Source organism: Rhinolophus sinicus, linkage group LG04 (assembly GCF_036562045.2).
Source record: "Rhinolophus sinicus isolate RSC01 linkage group LG04, ASM3656204v1, whole genome shotgun sequence".
NCBI lineage: Eukaryota > Metazoa > Chordata > Mammalia > Chiroptera > Rhinolophidae > Rhinolophus > Rhinolophus sinicus.
The window spans coordinates 169,832,206-169,848,231 of NC_133754.1; the positions used below are offsets into that span (position 1 = coordinate 169,832,206).

The window sequence follows — 16,026 nt, forward strand, 5'->3', positions numbered from 1 at the left end:
CAGGGAGAAAAGTCAGGAGGTAGCCTGCAGAATACTTCTTTAGGCTGTGCTGCAAGGGAACACAGACTTGGCTACCTATTGGAATGCTGAGTAATGTACAAAGTAAACAAAGACAAATATCGCACTCAATTTTCCTGCTTAGGACCAGAGCTTTCTAGCCCAGGAGCAAGTTCAGGCCTTAACATTCCAACATTCTGAGCTTACAAGATCAGGCTGTCCCTCCACACCTCAATGGGTACTGGTGCTGGGTGTCCTCAGAAAACCTCTGAAGGAAAGTCAGGGTGCTGGTAACAAAGAGGGGAAGCACGCAATTCAGCCTTCCCCAGGGCACCAGGCTCTGCAGAAGGTGATTCACTGCTTTGGCTTATAAGCAACTTTGCTAATCTTTCCAACAAACCACTGGTTCCTACCAGCTGCCACTCCAGCAGCACATTTGTGATCCAAAGAACCTCTACCAGCCAATGCCCACAAAAGCCCGTTTTACATCTGCTTTGAGTGAATTGCTTAAGTTCTGTGAAACTGTAGCCATAATTTCAAGAACGGAAGGTCAAATGCCACTTGCATCATGACATTGCCTCCAAACCGTCCCACCCAAAGAGGTCTTTTTTATCTGATTTTAAAGCACACACTCAGCAGGGCCTGCTATTCACGTCATACCCATGGCCTATCTTAGGCCTCTGTGTAATTGCATTGGCTTCAAGCATGGTTCCTGCAGCCACCTGCTCCCCACTAGGATGACCAGGCTTCCCGGAAGAGAATGTTCTCTACGCAAGGAAATTTGAGACCGGAATAGTCATCCTTGGAGGGTAGGGGATGGGCAGATACTCGAGCCTAGAAAATGCAGTTGTGCTGGGAAATGACTTGTATAAAGTCCCAGACTTGAACATTATTCTCTCAGGTAGAAAACAGAAGCCATCCTGCAGATTGATTTCTTGCACATTATCTGTGCACCCATCAACCATTGACAATGGGATCATTTTTTATGCCCACGTGTATCATATAGGAAAGACTCAACAATGTGTTGTTATATGGATAAGTAAATGAAATGCACTCTCAGGAATGTAGCCAGTATTTGCCTAATTTTACCAACAGCTCTAGAGAAAGGATATTTTATGAAATAAGCTTATCATTTTGCAGAGCTGTATAAGGCCCCTTAATTAATTGACTTTAGTTTTTTTGAACTTGACAATGATTCTTAAATTCAAGATGGCAGCCACACATCTGCTTTTGAGGCAGGAAGAGGGGGAAAGGAGAGGCAACAGCCCCAAGGGCACCCTTTATCAGCAAAGTGAAAGCTTTCCCAGAAACTCCCCTTGTAGACCTAATTGACTTCAGCCTAACTGACTAGAACTGGATCCTCTGTTCACAGGTTAACAATGGAGGTTGGAAACTTGAGTGTTCTACTTTTCCAGCCTCTAAAGATGAGGAGGAGGATTTGAAAGGGTATAGGAGAAATAGACTGGAAATTCTGCCACAAATAGCTACACAATTTTGCAAAAACAAAAGCACTGAAGGGGAAACTAGCTAACTATTCTCTATTCAAATATATCATAAAGTCACAGGAATAAAATCAGAGTGATACACACAAGATTGACAGAGATTCATAGAAAAGAAGAATTAGCCCAGAAACAGATCCTAGTATATATAGCAACTCAATATATGATTATTTATTTAAAACATTTGTAGACTCCTGGGCTAGATGATGAGGTACTCTTGCTACTTAGGGAACTTGTGAAACTGAATCAGCTGTGGCTCTTGCTGGAGGGAAAATTACCCCAGAAGAGAAGTCACCATCTATAGCATTGAAAGACATCCCCGCCCCCCCTCTGCCCCCCCCTGCCCCCCCACCCCGCCCTGAAGCTGGGAAAGTGTGAGTGGAGGATGCCTGCACTAGCAGCCACCCAGATGATGCTGAAATTGCATCTTTAAGATCCTGGGGGCTACAACATCTATCTCTCCTGGAACGACATAGTTTTCCACACAAACTGAAGTGGGATCTACCATTTTTCTATAATTTGTGAAGTTGTGAAAAAGCCATTATCATGGTTTTTACGTTGAATATTGGAACATTTCAAAAATAATAAAAATATTTTCCTAATTATTAAAAAAAAAAAAAATGAAGTGGGACCTACCGTGTTTCCCCGAAAATAAGACTTAACCAGAAAATAAGCCCTAGTGTGATTTTTCAGGATGACATCCCCTGTACATAACGCCTAATGTGTCTTTTGGAGCAAAAATTAATATAAGACCCGGTCTTATTTTGGGGGAAACATGGTAGGAACAGCGAGGCTTTCAGAGAGGACTGCAGAAGTGGGAAGAGGAACTCTTTTAGGAAAAGAGGGCTCTGTGTGGAACACCTTTCTGGAGGTGGGAAGAACTTGCCCTTTACATTATATAAGAGGAATGTGTCTACTAAGAAAGTCTCAGTTTCTGAATAGCTCTGATTATCCCATTAAGGGCCAGCATGTCTTTGGTTTGTGGGAAAACTGAGAATAGAAACTTCTAGTGGCAGAGAGTTGCTGGGCTACTTTGTCCAGCTCTAGCAGAAATGATCCTGAAAGTTCATCAGTCCCCTTTCGTGGATGATGATGATGATGATACCAGCTAACATTTAATGAACAGAAGTATGGATTATGTCATTTAATCCTCAAAACCACCCTTTGGAATTCAGCTATTGTCACTCCCCTCCCCTCCCCCTGCCCCCCTGCTTTTTCTCAAATGAGGAAGACAAATGTGTTAAATTTACCATCCAAGACCACCCAACTAGCAAGTAATAAATGCTAGAGTTCATGCTCCTAACTCTTACCTTGTCTCGCTCCCTTTGGCAGAGCTGCAGCTCTATGAGGCTGACCACTGGCAGTGAGAGACCTGAGATCGACAGCAGGAGAGGTGGTTCTCCTTGAGCTAGAGAACGTGAGGCTAAATATCCTAATTTCCTGCCTCTTTCCACCTCATAAGAAACACCTGCAATGTGTAAACATGAGCCTCACCTAGGATATACCCGGAATTAGTGTTTCAAGTGCTCTGTCAAGGAGGGGAGCAGGGGCAGATGTTTTCTAAATTCTTCCCATTCAATAAGCAAATTCCTCTACTTAAATCCCATCATTGACAAATAGAGAATTACAGCTTAAAGTGTGCTTTTAACAATCTTAGAGGAGGTACGTGACTCATGATGGCTTATATTATGGAACCACTGGCAAAGAAGATCTTTAAAGGAGTTTTAGTTGCTGAATTTGTGGGCATATTTGGAGCATATGGTTTGTTTAATAAGATGAACACAAGCCAAGATTTCAGGTAAACAATGAGCAAGAAATTTCCCTTTATCTTGGAAGCTTATTACAAATCCACTGAGTATTCTGGAATGTATGGAATCAGAGTTCAAAATAATAAAAAAAGAAATGGTTGAACAGCAAAAGTTAGGAATTTGGCCACTGATCAAGGTTTACCCTATTTCATAGTATCAGGCAAGATTAAAAGCCCAAAGTTGACATGGATGGTTTTGGAATATTTAAGGCAAAATGTAAATTCTAATTAAGCCAGAGATTTTGTTCTTTGGACTAACTGTGAAGAAATTGTTGGAAGGTATGTTTAATGTTAAAAATAAAGTTTTGTTTATTTTAACTAACTAACTAAATAAATATCCTAGAAGAAACCACAAGTAGATTTAAAATGTGATCTGTGACATCCAAAACCTTGAAAAACATGAAAATGGCATAGAATAGTAACAAGATGCACAAAAAAATAAGAGGCAAATGCAAAAGCTAAATGAAAAGTGAAGACTTGTTATTATTCTAGATAAAGTAGAATTCAAGAAAAAAGAACGAAATTGAAATAAGGCACATAATTTATAACTGATATATCATAACCATCATCCTCTATGTATGCAATGTCATGACATCAACATATAAAAGTACAAACTGCTGAAAACTAAGGGAAAAAATGACAAAAATATAATAAAATAAGATATTTTAAAATATTTATGTTACTATGGGACAAATGAAACATGCAATAAGAGAAAAGGACGCAAGGAAAAGACGAACTGAAAAACAAGTGATAAGATGAGGAGGGGTTCAGAAGAGTATGTTGTCTATAAGTTTTGCTTCTTGGAAGTCTAAGTGACAGACCTCAGGCCTCTTTTCTCTGATGTGAGAGCTAAGCAAAGCTATCCTCGTACACATACACTTACATACCGATGTTCTTATTTCTTAAAGGTGGATCACCAAGTGTGAGATTTCAAGGCCAGAGGTAAATAGGTTTTTAGTTTTAAGGGATGCAACTGGATTGCATTCCTAAAGACAGAACAATTCATATTCCTACCACATCACCGGTGCTCTTTTATATTTTGCTAATCTAAATGAAAAATGGTACCTTATAATTGCCTTCATTTGTATTACTGTCTTCCACCTTTATCGGCCAGTTATATTTCCTATTCTATAAAGTGACTATTCGTGTCCTATGTCAATTGAAATATTGGCTTCTTTTCTAAATTCAGTTTATGAGAGCTCCTTGTGTATTAGGACATCAAGTCACTATTATATGTATTACTAATATTTTCCCCAATCTATCATTTGTCTTTTGACTTTGATTTTGGTATTTTTCAATATACAAAAAATTTTTTAATGGAGCCAACAATATTTCCCTTGATAAATTCTGGGTTTCCTAGTTTCCCGGTTTGCTTAAGAATTCTCCCCTTATCCAAGTTTATGCATATATTCTCCTAAATTTTCTTCTTTTTTTCACATTTAAATTTTTAATCCATCTGCACTATACTTTTTGTGTACTCATAGACTGTGCTTTTGAAGAATTTAGCAGTGAGAGGATGGAAGAAAATGATATGGTGGATTGAGTGGGAAGCAGGAAAAGGAAAATGTTTTAAAGCCCAGAGAAGATTTATACATTTGTGGCCCAAAATGAATGAGTCAGTGGACAGAGACTGACAGCTGAGGATACAGATCTACCAAAGAGTTAAGAACATCTGTAAAGTTTTTCCCCAAAGAACTAAAATAATGTGATTATCATAAAATTATGTTACTCAGTTTCAGGCTCCATATATGTGTGTTGCCATTAAGGTTTGCTGTAATCTCAATTCAACATTAAGCACTATATTAAAAGAATGAATAAAATCAACTACATCCTCTTATTGGTGAAAACAATGAAGTTAATTTTTTCTCTGTCAAGTACGATCTTGAAGACAGACACTGAGGAGGGAGGAGACTCATGGAAAGCACTGGATTCAGAGACATAACTGGGACTCTGCTTCCTGGTAACCATGGTAAGTAGTTGCAATGGTTTTCCCCTAGCATTTGCCTGTCCCGTTTCATTCTGCTCCAAACAGAAGAGTGGTTAAACCATTGCTCTAGGGCTCTGAGGCAGTGGTTTCCAAACTTGGCTGCATATTAGAATTTCCCGAGGGGCTTTAAAAAATAAAATCTCGCTGCCCAGATGGCTCTCTAGACCAATTAAATCAGAGTCACATGAGACCTAAGCATCAGTATGTTTTAAAGCCCCCCAGAAGATTCCAGTGTGTGGGAGAGCTTGTGAACCACTGATGTGGGGCTTCTCAGTCAGCTAACAGTGTAATGCTATTTCTGAACTGTGACATGTGAGCCTTGGCCAGGTCTAGTGTGGAGAAATATTAGAGACAGATGACCGAGACTCCTTCATGTGACAGAGTATGTTCCCTATAAGCTGGTTTACTTAAGATACCCTTCAAAGAAAATGCTTTTTTGATACCTGGATTTGTGTATGCCAGGGCGTTTCTAATAGGGGTCAGAATTAGAAAGCCACAAGAGTGTTTGCATCATGGGGTGTTTTTGTCACTGTGTAGGCGGGGAAGAAGTTTAACTATCACAGGAAATGAAAAAGAATCTACTTCTGATATGGAGTTGAATGTAAGAATTTAATTACTGAAAGCAAGAAATGAGTCATTCACTTAATAGTTTCCTAGGAGGTGAACTCATTTGTCAACTCTCCCAGCAGCTGGAATGCTGTTTCAACCAACTAAGAGGCATTTAAAAATCAATTGGACTATAAATTGACACACAAGCACCTAGAACAAATACATTTTCACACCCACCCTAAAATCAAAATTTGCAAAACTGGGAGCGGCCAGTTAGCTCAGTTGGTTAGAGCGCGGTGCTCTTAACAATTAGGTTAGCGGTTCGATCCCCACATGGGCCACTGTGAGCTGCACACTCCACAACTCGATTGAAACAACTACTTGACTTGGAGCTGACGGGTCCTGGAAAAACACACTTAAAATAAATAAAAGTTTATATATATATATATATATATATATATATATATATATATTTGCAAAACTGAGAATATATTTGCAAGGAAACTAAATGAATCCTATTGAAATTTGAAAATTAGACCACTAGGGTGTCACCCTGACATTTGAGAAGCAACAAGAAATATTTACTAGTGTTTGATTTTTATTCCCAGGGCTTAGTCTTTTTGTGATCTCTTACCTAGAGAATAGGAAGTTGAGTTTATCACCCAGAGAACTCTCTAATAATGAGATATATTTCTGCGTTCATGTAACTTTGTATACACAAAAAATGTCCAAGCTTAAGATTTAGAGTACGAAGTACTGGGTTAGAATCCCAACTCTGGTAGATACTGGTAGGTGACCTTGGATAATGATTTAACCACCATACACCTCAGTTTCCTCATCTTTAAAATAGGGGTGATGATAATTATGATGATGATGATGATTAGATATCTATGACATAGGTTGTTTACAAAGTGCTTAGCTCCATACATAGCACAGAGTAAAATTCAATAGCTGGTAATCATTCCTCTAGCTATATTCTATTTATAAACTGCATAAGAGACTCAGAGAAATGTCCCTACCTGTCATTATCTGATATGTAAGGATCACATAGAACTAGCTAAAGTGTTTTGGCATTTATAAAAGACACACGGTTTCATTTAGGGATGTGAACTTCTGAATTTCAACCCTTGATTCTGATCCCTCAGCTGGGACCACTCTCCTTCACAATAAATGCCCTATTGCCAGTGAAAAACTGAAAAATACAATGAGTAAACAGAGTACAAACTATTGGTTTATTTTAAAATTTTTCAGATTCCCATGGAGCCATAACTACCTCCCATCAGCATATCAACTCATGCTTGCTTTCTCCTTGCTCTCTGCTACAGGTTAATGTAACAGGTTAATTCTAGAGTTAGTAGTCCCTTGTGGTAGTGTAGCATTTTAGCATGTTAAAGATAAAACACATTTAATGATCACAGGAGAAAATGCCGTTACAAAAACAAGCTCATTTGCACTCCCTTCCTATTCTCCTGGCTAGCTGGAAAACTGGAGTAAACATCTGTGTAGTGCAATTGGAAGGGTATGGAAAAATGATACTTTTAAATTAAATGACCCCGGCACCAACTAGCTAGTCAGGAGCAGCATAGATGCAGAGTTTAAACAGTTGAGTACTTCTGTTGTGCTCGTCCTGGGTCATCTGAATAAAACCTAATCTACAAGAAATTATTTTTCCTCTGAATTTTCTTATTACTTAGTAATCCAGGATTTTGTTGTATATACCTATTTTCTGATTAAAACATTTACATATGCTGATGTTATTGGATGACTATACTAAAGTCTTTTTTACTTGGGCCATTAAATCTTTATAATTTTAACTCATCTGTGACATAAAAAAGCTATGTCCATTATAGAAACTTCTTGGATCCTCAAACCTCCCCATCTTCAGTGCTACCAGGTACTGCCCGCTGGGATATTCATTATTTCAGTTCATTTCACAACAATTCTTTCTGTCCTGTACTCCATCAATTCATGGCCTTTCTAATAGTTTTTCACATTCCCCAATATAGGGACCTCCATCATTACTTCATTTTAATCACCCACTCACATGCTGGTAGAGACATACCTAGGACTTTATAAATGCCTAAATTTCAAAATTTTCAAACATTGCCTCCCCTCCATTCTCCCTATTCTCTCTGATTGTATGATTTCAAGCTTTCACATTCTGTCCTCCATATCTCAAACTCTCTTTTGTATTTTACACTTCCTTTTCTGTCTGTGCCTTATCAGGGTAATTTCTTTAGATCTGTCTTCCTAGTTTGCTAATTCTCTCTTCAGATGTATTTAATATTCTGTTTAATCCAGTCACTGAGAAAGACTGTTTTAAAAAATATTTATGTGTTTCATCTCTAAAAATTATATTTGATTCTTTTTCTATTTTATTTTTTGAACAGATAATAAAGCCACATGATTCAAAAATCAAAATATTAGAAAGTATAAATTGAGAAGTTCATATTTCATCTTCCCATAGGTAATGACTTCAATTAGTTTCTTGTGTGTGATTCCAGTGTTTCTTTATGCAGGTAAAAGAACATATGTATTCTTATTTTTTTCCTTTTCTTACACAAAATTTAGCATACTATATAAGCTATTATCAAATTAATCTTTTTTACTTAAAAGTATGTCTGGGAGATGTTTCAATTTGGTTATTTTTAAACCTTCCCAGTCACAGTGAATAATCTTTGATTACTTATTCATTTTTATTTTATTTTATTTTTTTCATTTCTATATCTTAAAATGTTTTTGTTTCTTTTTCTTTCCTGTTATGTCCTTTTTAAAAAACTTATTCATTTTTAAAATTCCATCTTTATTTCTATAAACATTCCCTGCATAGTTATTTTAAATTGTGTCTAATAATTCCAATATCTGAAGCCACTGGAGTCTCCACGTGATAATCACAGAATTAGCTCTCAGTCATAGTGACTTGTTTCCTTGAATGATATTTGAGATAAAGTTAATAATAATGAGGATAAGGATCTAAACCGAAGATGCTTCCCTCTAGAATTTGCATTGGTTTCTGCCAGGAACTAGGGGCAAGGAATATTACTGACCTGCAATAAATTTAGCACCATTGCAGTGCCTTCCACTTAATCTGACTTTCTCATTTAGCTTCCCTGGCCCTACATACTGGGACCAAAATGTAGGCCTACACAGAAACACTGATACCTGTGTTTGCCCTGGATATGTTTCTGGACTTTCATTTAATTGATCTGTCTCTTTCAGTGCCAGTACCAATTTACTTATTGCAGTTTTATGGTACAGTTTAATACCTGGTAGGGAAACCCTTTTCTTTTTCAAAGTTGTCTAGGCTTTCCACAATTATTTATTTTCCTGAGTGATCTTTTAAATTTGCTCATGTGCTTTTCTGAAGTGAAATAATCTGTGAGGACTTATAAGGAAAACGATAGTGGAAGTGAATGTGAACCCAAAAACCCTTTCCCAAAACAAACAGGAGTGAAAAAGAACTGAAAATAAGGAAAAGTACTTGAAGTACGCATTACTCTAAAGTACTTGAAACCTGTGTTATTCTAAACACTCTGAAGAATGCAGCCAGATCTAAGGGCATTTAGAACAAATTGACCTCTGACCTAACACCAATCTCTAGTTCATGATCACAGTGCAGTGTTGCAGGTCATAAGTGGAGGAAATTCCAATGGGTCACACCAGTATGACTTCTGAGGTCATGGGCGAGCAACTGGAAGAATAAAAAAGAATCCCCCTGGGAACCCACTGACCCATCATTGATTGCTAAGGGGTGATGTGTTACAAGAGATTCTGTCCTACCAAGCACACTGTTTCTTCTCTATCAGATTGGGGCAGTATTGAGTGACAAAGCCATTCACAACCACAGAGAACATTGAACAATCCTGTGCTAACACAATTGGAAAGAGATAGAGATTTCATATGTTATTTAAAATGTTCTAGTTCAGAGAAAAAAGGAATTCTTGCCAATTAACAAATACCAACATACTACTATTTTACCTAGGAAATGCACAAGAGAAAACTAGAGACATCAAAATTGATTTTTAAAAGGTTCTAAATAAAGTACTAGCAAATATAATATAGGAGCAGATTTAAATAGCAATACATCATGATTATGACTGTGTATTCCAAGAATGCAAAGGTGGCCAAATAGTAGGAAATCTATATTAATGTTGATCAAAGGTAGGGAAAGCATATGATCCTATGGTAGACATCAACAAAACAGTCCATCAAATTTAGTGTCCACTCCTAATAAATGCTCTCTGTAAAAAGGGATTAGGTGAATCATTTCCTTAATATTGAAATAGATCTTAAACCAAAAGCCAATATCATGCTTAGCGATTAGACACTTATCATTTCTATAATATGATATTGCTTTTAAGGGATAGATACAGCAATTAGACAAGAGAACAAAATAAGAGGTTTAAATATTGAAATGAAGAAAATTAACATTATTTGCAGATAATAGAAAGTCTAAGATTCAGCAGAAAATTATTGAAAAGTAAAAGTATAAAAGAGTTCAGAAATTTTCATGGTATAATATTAATATCCAAAATGAAAAGTCTTATGATGTATTAAAAACATAATCCAAAATTTGTAAAAGTATGAAAACATAAAATTATACAAATAAATGTGAATTATATGAAAAAAAGAACATTACAAAGAAATATAAAGTAATATGTGACTAAGTGAAAAGGCAGACCCTGTGAGTGGAGAGAAATATTCAGTATAGTGTAAAAATATAAATTCTTCCAAAATTATCCATAAAACAATCCTATTTTTGATCAAAATCCCAACATGTTATTTGTGGGAGAGGACATTTAAAAAAGTATTCCAGTTACATGATAAAAAGGTGGTATTTCAAATCAATGATAATTGGGAAAAGATAATCACATAAATAATTGTGCCATTATAACTGTGAAAGAAAAATGCAGATTGGTGTTAAATATTTTAAGTAAAACATGGGTTCTTGTTTCATTCATTACACAAAATAAATTCCAAATACAACAAATGTTTTAAAGTAAAAATTAAAATTACAAAAGAACTAGAAGAAAGATTGGATGAACATTTGTATAACCTTGGGTGGAAAGCCCTTCTGAGCATGTCATGGAAACCAATGATCATAAACAAAGCATCAGTAACCTCAACTGTGTAACAATAAACACTTTCTGACGGCAAAAACAAGCAAAAGTCCTATAAATAAAGTTGAAAGACAAAAGACAAATGTGGGGAAATACATGCAATAAAAAGGACAGCCTGCTGCTATTCGAATATAAAGAATTGCATTGTTATCGAGAATAAATCATTTCTCCTCTGAAGTAAAAACGTATAGGTTCTTCAGCTGGTAAAGTTTTTTTTTCTCCTGTCTTTACTGGCCTGTTCTCCCATACTTTGAAGCTAAAGGAAGGAAGTAGGACCAGTGGTAGTTTTTATCCCTCACTCCTACCAGGATCCTCTTAGCGCCCTTCACACACACACACACACACACACACACACACACACACAACACACACACAACGTACATGTGCATGCACACACACAACACATATGCACACATGTAACACACACACACATACCCCTTGGGCAGTTTATTAAGAAATCACACCTGCATGTTTGTAGTGGGTGCCTTCCCAGTTTACTGCTCAGCTGTTTCTAAGCTTTGCATTCTTTCTGGAGCCAGAACAGTGCCCATGAACGTGGACATGGAGGGGGCAGGTTCTGCCTGCCCCCCAGAGTGGAATCAGTGCATAGAGAAGCACAGCTGCCTATTCCCTGGTTGGAGTCATGGGAAAGGCCTTTCCTCCCTTTGCAAATGGGCTCTGTTTTTGTGAAACAAAGCCAGAGTGTAGGATGAGCCGAGGTCCTGTCCTCCTCAGTCAGATTCTGCCATTGGGTTGTCTGTCCTAGTCTTTGATGGAGGGTATTAGGAAATACCCTTCCTTCTCTAATTTTGTCTGGGTTCTTCATGGGTGATTTAGGGAGAGGTTCTACTCATGAGTGACTACATCAGAGGCCACTGTGAACTATAAACTATCATACAACAACTTGTTCAACGACGAGGACAAACATTCCCTGGAATGTATACAATCATGGGACCTGGTCCCTGTGTCAACAGTCACCTGTGGAGGCCATCACTGACCCCAGAGCTGGCTTGGGCTGCTCCCAATATTGTTGGAACCCCTCTTTGAAGATTGCTACCAGAGCCTGCAGCACATTTTTTTTTCTTTTTGGTGTTCTGAGTCCACAAGTGAAATCCTTTTCAGATTGTGTTCAATTTTTGGAAATAGGTAAAAGCCATTTGTCACATGCTCAAGTTTATTTTAAAAAAAAACAAAAAACAAAAAAAAACATCCAACTGGCTAAGTTTTAATGATATATATTTTACATGCTTATATGGCTTCACCATACATAGACAGAGACAGAGAAAACAGTGAGGTAATAAGACTAATTGATGTCTATTTGTAGCTCATAAACACATTCTGAACTCAATTCTCAAAGGGGACTTCTAAAGAATTTTTTAAAACACTAATAGCATCGCTGAAATAAAATGTTCAGCCTTTCAAAGCAACTACTTAGAAGGAGAAATATGCTTTAGTAGATGCATTTCTAATATGCTTTGGGGAAAAAAGGCCTGAGTCACAACTTGTCTAGCAGATGTCCCCTTCTTTCTAAATGTTATTGTGAAAGGCTTACTAAGCAAATCTCTCCCTACATACCTTCCTGTACCCCTCTAACACCCACCCAATCATCGACTTCTTCATTTTTATTTTGCTACTGTCTCCTTTACACTGGACCTTCTTCTCTAGTCTGTCTGTTGTGATCTTTAATATTTCTCTTCTTGAAATTTCAGGCCTTTGTTCACATTTGTATGCCCCCTCTCCCTCATTACTGGAATTTCCCAGCTAGTCTTCTCTGCCTGACAAAAACCTTACCAATCCGGGCCGGCACGGTGGCTCAGGCGGTTAGAGCTCCATGCTCCTAACTCCGAAGGCTGCAGGTTCGATTGCCACATGGCCCAGTGGGCTCTCAACCACAAGGTTGCCAGTTCGATTCCTCGACTCCCGCAAGGGCTGTGCCCCCTGCAACTAGAAAATGACAACTGGACCTGGAGCTGAGCTGCGCCTCCACAACTAAGATTGAAAGGAAAACAACTTGACTTGGAAAAAAAGGCCTGGAAGTACACACTGTTCCCCAATAAAGTCCTGTTCCCCTCCCCCAATAAAATCTTTAAAAACAAAACAAAAAATAAAAACAAACCTTACCAATCCTTCAAGGTCCAGCTCCAACTGCACCTGAGGAGCCTTTGCTGGCCTCCTGCTCTGTCATTCTGCTTGTCACTCCGCATCACTGTGTAGTGTAGAAACCATCACTGATGGTGCTCAGTAAGATATTTAGTGGGTGTTGTGAAAAGAAGGCTGGACTGATTTTTCAATCACAGGGGAAATTCAGGGTCAATGTGACAGCAAATGACATCAGTTCTTTTCAGATGGGCAAGAGTTCCATTTGCTCATAACAGATGCTACATTAACTATAGACAGGACTGAACTTTACGCTTCTGGTCTCGTTCCACTGAAACTGTATTGGGAAGCAAACTAGAGGACATACATCAAGTTCTCCTTTGAGTTTAAGAAATATGACTCAGAGAAATGAGCAAATGGAAGCCATCAATGAGAGAATAGTAGTATCAGGCAAGAAAAGAAAAAAGTATTATCAGGGAGTAGAAAGGTTGAAGATACATGCTGTATGAGCCAGGATGGAAATCACTCCGAGCCTTTAGATGGTGAAAATTTTGGTCAGCAGTCTGATGTACACCTGGTTTCCTATTCAGATGTTCTCAAGGTGAACATGCGTTGCTTCATTTTTGCTGATGTGAGAAAATTAAAACACAGGCATGACTTCCAGAGAAAAATACCCGCAGACTTGTTGCGAACTTTCTGATCATTTTTCCCCGTTGAAGGAGGATCTTGCAGCTTTTCTTTTTTTGATGTGTAAAACTTTTATGTAGCAAACCCAGAACTCTCGGTTGGCCATATTTACTGCAAAGAAGTTTGTCCCAATGGTGAGACACTTATTCCCACACTTCCCTAATAAGCCATCACCCCCACTAATTTGAAATGGGCACCAAAGCATTATACCTAGCAGGGAGGACTGCGAATAATGCATGTCTCCAAATGACAGACAGGCTCTAAAGATGGGCTCAAGGGTGGACCCAGAGCAACTCCAAGCTAACTGGACAATGACATGCAGGAAACCCGTAATTTAAAAAAACAGACAAACAACCCTGTGGCAATTCAGCAAGATTATTCCTAAGAATCACAAAAAACAGAATCTATTCTTTCGACTTGAGAGTATGTGCCATAAGTATTGAGTTTGTAGCATTTCCAAAAGACAATGTAACTGAGACTAATTTAAGCTATGATTTCTTTTAGTGTGCATCAAATCCCATCCCTTTGTGTTATGGATGGTTAAAAAAAAAAGAAAAAGCTTTCCTTTCACTTTATCATTCACTATAAATCTCATCAAAATAGATATAAATGACTCTAGTGACCTATCACCACCCTCAGAATGGGGTTCCTGAGCATCCATCTCTTAATTAGATGGGAATTCACAAGATCAGAGAATTTTGGAGCGTCTCAGTTGAAATGTTTGCAAGTTCAGTGTAGCTGGGCATCCTCTCCTTTTGACTGGTGTCTCAGGCTGTCATTTCACTTACAAAGTATCTGCTCAAAATAGGACCTTTTTCTTATTGCTCAGTTTCAAGCAATTCTTTTCCTTTCAGTTTACCATTATAGCCTGAGGACTGACCATGCAAGCAATTATACAAAGCAGAAGTCATAGAGCCAAAACCTAAGTCAGTTTGGAAACTTTATCAGATTTCCCCAAAATGCAGCCTAAGGCACAGCAGCAGACCAGAGGTGGTAGGAACCATGCGTTCTTGGAAAACTGGTGAAATCCCAGAGATTAAGGGCAGTGACCTGGGTGCCCAAGCGAACAAAAGCTGGGTGGGCAATAGGGAGCCAGCTGGCAACCCACTTGCAGGCAGAGGCTGAGGATGATGACCCGGCTGGTGAACCTCAGAAAGCTAAGTGTACAGTGGAATCAGCACAGACCACAGTCCCAGGCCAACTGCGGAGTAAATGCAATTATCCCTCCAAGGCACAAAGGCAGCTCTTTAAGGCACACTCAGCCTCCAACGCACACAGTTAACTCCTTAAGGCTGTTCAGCATTGTGTGTCCCACCAGGAAGGTAGACCGCCTCCTTCCCTCCTATTTCTTTTACCTCATCCAGTGACAAACCTTGGTCTTTCTATGCCTGGCTTTCACTAACTGTCACGTGTTCTCCCAGCTTTATGGCTGGTGTGGGCTGCACCTCTGCATCTCACTCCTACCCAGTCGGAGTGGCCTCTCTGCAGAGGTCTACAGGGGTCTGCAGCAGCAGCCTGCACATTGAGGAAGAGGAAACCAGAGCAGCGGCTGTAGAAAAGAGGGGAAACGGAGGAAAGTGGCTGACACAAGAGATATGTTACAGCTAGAGACTGAGAGGTGTAGTCTTGCGAGATCAGTAGGGGGCTGCTCCTTTTGCCTTTGTGGAGTTCCTTCAATCTCCATCTAATCCAGTGAAGTCTTTAAGATGCACCAAACTCAGGTATTCAGACTGGATGGCTAGGTATTAATTTTCCACAAGAAATCCAGGAAGAATGTTCAGGAACACAGATCAGAGGCAGGCAAGTCAGACTCGGCTTCTTTGTGCCCTTGGCAGCAAGCTGGAGACAGGCTGGCGTCTTCGGGTCTGAGAGCACCATACACCGTCTTCCTACAGGGCTACAGGCAGGGTGGACATTGACATGCTCTGGCCAGGACCAGGCCACTGTCTTCCTTGTTGAGGGCAAGAGTTGCACTGCACAGCAGCTGCCCCTCTAGGTTCTGTGACAACAATTCCCCTCTCTTGGGCACTGCCCTTCTTTAGTCAGAAAGCAGCGTGGCAGAGAGCCTCAAGGCTGTCTCTGCCAGCACAGCAAAGCCCCTGCAAACCCTGGAGTCATTTCTGTGAGATTTCAAGCCACAGTGATGATTCCAAGACAACCCAAGTTGCCTTGGGCTCTTGGAACTGAGCCGTCTTTCAGTTTCTTGGGTTTGCTCTTCACTGGAAGCCACTTTGGACAGAGGGAGTCACGGCTCCTGGCTAAGAGCTGTAAGTGTTTTCCCCT

General features: G+C 39.1%; 1 pseudogene; it reads left to right on the forward strand.

The window, feature by feature from the left end:
- The first annotated feature begins 2,127 nt into the window (after positions 1–2,127).
- Positions 2,128–5,270, forward strand: LOC141571358 (protein CEBPZOS-like; annotated as a pseudogene).
- Positions 5,271–16,026: the final 10,756 nt, after the last annotated feature.